Below are 7,145 nucleotides of genomic sequence, written 5' to 3'. Positions count from 1 at the left end.
ATTTAAGTCACCCCATCCTTATTTATCTTAGAACCATTTTTTGTGAATAGAGATAAGTGAAGAAAGGAAGAATACAAAAGCACATAGAATAGAGCAAATGATTTAGGCTAACTTTGTATGTCTTTGATAGAATCTTTATGAGAATGCCATGAACACTAGGCAAGTGGAAACAACAAGTTAGAGACAAAATGAAAAGAATAAAAGAAGATTGATGTATTAGTGAGGATAGCAAATGTGTAGGAGAGAGGTACATATACAGGTGAGCTACACTACCTATGAACCTACCTATCAAGCCACCTAAGCAGGATTAACATACACCAATACCCCCTTAAGCCTAGCTTAGGTGAGGAGAAAAGTGGGTCTTGACATCAAAGTCTAATAAGGTACTGAAGTACAATGCACTCATAAAGAAGAGGAGAGAACCCTATTGGAAAAAAATCTCCCTAATTGAGGGTAAAAGATGAGAAGTACAAAGCCCCATGCAAGGAAAAAATCATTCCCATATTAAAGGAGTCATACAATACAACCCCCCTCAAAGTAGAATCTCTTGCAGTAATGGTTGATGTCTGACATTGAATGTTGAAGTTGATCCAAGCCTGACGAACAATATTCCTCCCCTCAGGAAGAAATAGTATTGCAAAAGTATGCAAGTTATCTCTCCAATTCTAAAAGGGATATTAGGAAAGAAAACATAGCATGAATGATGCCTCTAAACTCTTCTTAAATGTCTCCATGTTGATGCTGAAAGTTACTTCAAAGAAATCAAGTGTTTTAGGCCACAATGACAAAGGTGAAAATCCAAAATTTGATAAAGACCAATGTAGATTTTAATCCAAAGACAATGATGAGCCTTCCAAAGGTTTCTCACTTGTGTCTCTACACCAATGCCAAATGGTGGCAAGATGTGATATAGAGATGGAACAAGAGGGTCTAAAGTTGTCTCCTCCAAATGCTACTCAAGGATCTCCAAGCCAATGCTGAAATGTGACAAATATTGATATGATGAATTAGATACCATAGTAGATTTAGGCACAGTAACCATGGATTTATGGTGTTATCCATTGGTGAGACAACAAGACCAATAAGAATCTGGTATATATGAAAAAGATGTCAACATGAATGATGATATAGTAAAATCTACACAACCTGTGACTGTAGAAGTAGATGTAGGCAAATAAAGAACATGAGGATTTGAATGTTCCTTCAAAGCATCCAAAGAAGATGATGCAAATCCATAGGAGCTATCATGAAAGAGGAGATGAATATTCTCAATGGTGTCCTTCAAGTTTGCAATGTGGGACTCTAAAAACAAGGATGCAATGATTGGTAGAAATGTGTCCCAATGAGCTATCTCTCGAAGATTATAAAAATCCCATTGCATTGAACCACTAGAAGCTTTTAAAGAAGCACCACTAAACTCGTAAGTAGCAATAGTAGATGTCGTTTTCTCAACTCTATGAGATGAAGTGGATGCAATGGTATGTGAAGGAGAACTATACATCAATTGATCATTTGTTGGAGATGTGTTTGCACAAGCTAGAATTATAAGTTTATTAGTTTTAGCCAAGATGTCATCAAGAATAGATGAAGAGTCAAAATCTCCATGCAATTGTTGGATGATGGTCCAAGAAATAAAAGAGCACTAAGTGTGTTTAATGTGACAAAAATATCCATTCCAAATTGTAATACCTATTAGTCCATAGCCTCATCATGTTTGTTAAGCCATTTGAACTTTTGTCATTTGTCATCTAGTTCAAGAACAAGTCTATAGAGATAGGACAATAGACGATGCTCACGAAAGTGAGTCATTACTCCTTGTTTTGAAGACAAATAGTTTTCTGAATTTACTTTGATGACAAAAAGATGAAATCACAGTTTAGGTGACATGATAGACCCTCCCCCGCCTCCCCCAAGTAGAACTTAATCTCAACTCATGATACATGCATAATCCATTTTATCCCAATAGTGTCTCAAATTGAAAAAAAATGAAGAAGTGTGAAAGTACACAACATACATGACACAACTCAAAGTACACCCCCCTTGATCCAGTGGCCTGACACAACTATTCTGGCTCCAAAATGACACTATTGTATCATGGAATGTCAGTAACACGAACATTACACACCGTTGATCGTGCAAACAACAGATGTGATTTTTTGTAAAAATCAATAACACACATTTTATAACACCATTTTTCAGTGTGAAACCCAGACACACGTTATAAATGTAATTGCTACCCATTATTGTTATTTTGCAGGAGTGAAATGAGATATTAATCTCTCTTTACCGTTTGCAAACACGAAAACTGGTTTTGTTTTCATACTCAAAGCTTTCAATCCATTCAACATGTGAAGGGTCGGGTTTTCTTGTTGAAAGAGAGCCTCTTTCATGGAACAAAGACATAGCAGATGGTGAACTAATTTAAGCTGACATTGAAGGAAGGAAAGAGACACGTTGCAACCACCGGACATGGTTTTATGGCATGATGAAAGGGGTTTTGGTAGAGTCATCTATTGGTTTTGGCGGGTGAGCATACTTGGTCACCCAAAAGTCACACACATTGCAATAATCATGGAGGGAGTTTGGCACGTTTTAAAATTTTATTTAATCTTTGATCCACATTGCAAAAAGTAAAGAGGGGACTTCCACCGCGCTTCAGAGGAAGGAGGGAAAAGTAAGCATGCTACAGAACAAAGGAGAGATAAATGGCCAATTCATGTTAAAAGGGAGAGTCCAGAAGTTTGAGACAACTTATACCCACGTGCCTCATCAATTTCCAGCATTTTAGCTTGGAGTTCATCCTAAAGAGGTATGCAATGATAGTACAAGGACAATCCACAGCAAACAATGTCATATCAAATAGATTATTATTCTTTTCAATTTCTATTGTTTGTGAATCTTATTTTCAATTTTTAAGCAGCTGTTGCTCCACTAAAATAGGGGAAGATTTCAATTTATTCTTTTTGCCTAATTAAAATTTTACATGGGAACACTCTGGGTGCTTAATTTAAACAAAAATGTTGATAAGCAGCCACATGAAAACATGGAGTTATTGTCAAAAGACAAAGGTGATCAAGTTAGGATGTTGTTTGAGACAAGGAGCAGTCATAAACAGTCATGAAATAATCATAAATAGAGTCGTAAAGTTCAAGGAAAAGGACAGTTTTATGCTTCCTATGAGTAATTTTGACATGTACAAAGGTCTTCTATGGATATGTACACATGTGAGCAACAGTTTGGAGCTTTAATAACTCATATTGAAGCAATTTTGAAGGATTTTATTGGTCATTTTGATTTTCATCCTACCCAAGACCTTTTCAACTCAAAGTAAAGTACATAACAAATGCCCTATTACCAACTTCACTGAACTTTAATAATCAAGGAGGGAATCTAGGGGAAGTTGGTAACTTTATCAGTTGGTTGAGAGGCTTTAAGGGACAGTTTTGAGCTTTGTTCAAGGCAATAGCAAGTATTTAGGAGTAAATTAAGCAACTTCATCAGCACATGGGTCAATGTAAAATATTTTTGTGCATCATTTCATCTTTTTGGAGCACTTTTTAGGCCTCAAAAATTGGGCAAACACAGTTGGATGCCTAGGAGTTTGACCAAGTATAATACATCTAACCCATGTCTCAACACACTTTTCATAATTGTAGCAGGCTGTTGCACATTATAAAATTCAGCCCTAGGCTCATTTTGGTTAGTTCTTGTCATTTTTTCCTCAACACACTTTTTATAATTGTAGCGGGCTGTTGTGCATTAAAATTCAGCCTTAGGCTTATTTTAGTTAATTCTTGTTGTTTAGACAAGATTGTAATATGAAGCAAGGTTCTTTCTTGTCTATTTTCTATATTGTAACTCATTTTCAGATATGTACAACTATTGTAAGCATCTTTTGATTAATAAAGCAAGCGTTTACTTTCTCTAACCTGCTTTTTGTGTGTAGTCATGAATGTTGGATGTATTTCTTTGCGATTTCGTGCAAATTCTTTTAATTATGTTTCATTCCTTCATCACCTTAGACAGAGGTAAACATATCTTATATAAGTTGTAGGTTATGTCATAAGTTTGGACAACTTTTTAGTTGTGGAAAGTCTGTTTTTTCCTTCTAGGACTAAAAAGACTCCAACTTTCCTATGAAGTGCTGATGTGTGAGTATGTTAAACAGTTAAACTTAAGTTGTGTAAGGATTAGCTTGTGTATTGATCATTGTATGTGTTAAACAAAATGTATAGGTCTGAAAACTAATTTGGTGCATCACTCCAGTAGAGTAGATTTCATTTTCAAGCGTTTCTTCCCTTTTCCCTGCCAAGAAGTATTTTTAGGTGATGGTAACCAGGGAACCAACCCTCTTTGGAGGTTGACCTCTAGCTTTCAAAGCCCAGACTTTGAGAGGTCATCCAATGTTTCACTAGTAAGCTGAGTTTTTCTCAACTTGACATGGATGTATTATTTGATGATAACAATAATACATAGGCAAGAGAGCGAAAAATACACTCTATAAACATAATGCAAAATTGACTCCGACATAATAAACTCAAAAAACAAATACTTTTAAAGAAAACAACACTTAATTTATAAGTATTGAGCAAAAGTTATACCAACTACAAATTTTTGTTTTTATGCCTAAATTGCATTACATTTAAAAAAACCAGCCTTTTGCAAAAGTAACAAAAACTACAAAGATTGTGTTTGCAAGATTGAGGGGAAAAGAGAGGAGAATAGTGACATCGCCATTTTACACTACACAGTGAATAATGCTGATAAACTTGTGATTTAATTTGACAGCCGTCACAAGCAAAGACAAAGGCAAAGTAGGTTCCAATTTTAAATTCATATTCCCTCTCAAAATCAAATGCCAATTCAATGCAGTCCAATTTGGAACGGTAGAAGCGACTATTCGAGGTCGGCTTGGATGTCACTAGCCACCCAAGGCAATTTTCTGCTGCAAATTTATTTGACTTTGAGTCACTGGCCGCCCAAGACAATTTTAAAGTCTTCAAATGTAGCTTGAAATGCCGCGCAGTTGAAATTGAAATGATGCTACACAAAATACTCTTTACCTCACAGAATTCTTGCCTACACAGTTTGAAGGCATTGAAGGCTGAAGCAATAGACCCAGGCAGCAAGTCGACCAAATATGGTTTTGAAGGGTCGATTTCAAGTTTTAATTTGCTTCTTTTGATGCCAAACTTTAAGCTGCCGCTTTCAATGCATTTGGCGCCTTTATTCTCATTCACGCCTCTTCCACAATTCGTTCATGCCAGAATTCAAAGACAGATTTTAAACCAAATCCTGCCAAAGTCTCTGGCAAAGTCTTCGACAAAGTGTTTGGCGCTCAGAAGTCGCTGTGCAAGGAGCCCGCGCCACAACAGAGAGACACAGCCAGCCCACTAAAAAATCACACTCCTACACCAAAAACCAAATCTCCGCTGGAAATGGACGCCAGTTGGGAAATGAATTAAAAAATTGATCGAACAAGAAAACAATGCGAATTCATAAACTATTTGGAGCCAACTGACAACAAATTTGAGCCAGTTAAAAAGGACAAAAAGAATGCCAAGAGGTTACAATGCTGGCCAGTGCGCAGGTCTTCGCAATGAAGCGTCGACTCTAGAAAAAAATGCCAATAAAAAAATAAGCAGATTCAAATACATTTTTACTGCAATTCAAAACATAGGCTGAGTTTGACGAGTCGATTTGATATATTCGAAAACACTTCAAAGACAAATTCCTGCTCGAAAGGGACAATCCTTACATTGCAAAGCAAATTTGAATTAAATGCAAAAAAATATCGCCCGAAAAGTAGATGCACAGTCGACTCAGCAAATGTAGACAGAAACCACCAAAAAATAGAGGTCGATTTGCCAAAGGATCGGCCCAACTACTGCAGATTTGAATCGATTTGCAGAAAAAGAAGCTGATTTTCAACAAATCTTGTTGTCGACGCCAAATAACCAGGCATGTACAGGTCGATGCCAAGAGATTTCTCAAATTTGAGGTCAAAGATAGCAAAAAACAAATTAGTCGATTAGCAGACTAGATGAAACTGAGCATTTCATTGCATAAAATAGGCAAGATCCAGACATTTTGTGCAAAGATTGCAGAACTAATCAAATAATGCAAATATCTACAGATTTTCTATAAATTTATGCCTCAAGATTCAAAAAAATTTCACAAATTTTCTCAAAATTTCAATGTAACTGCAAACTCTCTCAATATCTCAACAAATCTGTAAATATTTCAAAAATAAATTCAATGGATCTCGCAAATATTTCTTAGGAATATAAGAGAACTTGCAAATATCGATCGTATTTCACCAATCGATTGCAAATGTATGCTGATTTTGCACAAACCATGTCAAATTTTCAAATCTTCAGCTGGAATTTGCAGCTCTCCCTTTAAATCTTTGTAATGAAATTACTCTCAAGATTATCTGCATTTCCATTACACAAGGCTAGGTTCTATACCATGTGAGAATGCCAAGGAGCATTAGGCAAGTGGAAACAACAAATGTGAAACAAAATGCAAAGGACAAAAAAATTAATGTATTAGTGAGGATAGTGAATGTATTCTATAAACGGCTTTACAAAGCCAAATATTAGATCTATTAAATATCCAACAAACAATCTCAACAATTCAATTTCAAATGAAGCCAAATGCACAAGTACACTAAAATGAATCTCTTGAGTTCTCTATTCCCCATCATGTATTTTATGATCAATGTATCTTGAAATTAAAGAAAACTAGACAAAGGTAGTTTTAGAAGAAATCAAAGAAAACTTTCCCATACAAGGGAATCCAATTAAACAAAAAAATCAAGAACAAATAGATATTCTTAGGAAAATCCAAGAAGCCAACAAGAGAAGTTGCATAAGAGAAGAATTGCATAAAATATAAATTTCTCTCTTAGAGAAACTTATTGAACTAGATGATTGAAGGATAAATAATTTTTTCCACTTTGCAACTAACTACTTTAATAGGATTAGGGAAAATGACTTGCTTGATCATATTAGAATCACATGGAATCCCCACTTTAGATCTACAAGAGGACACACTCACACCCCAAGAATTACCTTTCTAACAAGTAAACCAATCAAATGATCCATAGTCTACCATAGTCTACCATTGGATACTCATCCCTC

The 7,145-nt window shown here is 35.6% G+C and overlaps 1 long non-coding RNA gene across 1 annotated transcript; it reads right to left on the bottom strand.

Moving 5' to 3' along the window:
- Window positions 1–4,755: 4,755 nt before the first annotated feature.
- LOC131029571 (uncharacterized) lies at window positions 4,756–6,547 on the bottom strand. The gene is made up of 3 exons (XR_009102795.1): window positions 5,759–6,547; window positions 5,572–5,613; window positions 4,756–5,432 (listed from the first exon to the last, which is right to left on the bottom strand). It is a non-coding gene; the product is annotated as an uncharacterized LOC131029571 (long non-coding RNA).
- Window positions 6,548–7,145: the final 598 nt, after the last annotated feature.

Source organism: Cryptomeria japonica, chromosome 3 (assembly GCF_030272615.1).
Source record: "Cryptomeria japonica chromosome 3, Sugi_1.0, whole genome shotgun sequence".
Classification (NCBI taxonomy): domain Eukaryota; kingdom Viridiplantae; phylum Streptophyta; class Pinopsida; order Cupressales; family Cupressaceae; genus Cryptomeria; species Cryptomeria japonica.
This window is presented reverse-complemented; position numbering and strand designations above follow the sequence as displayed.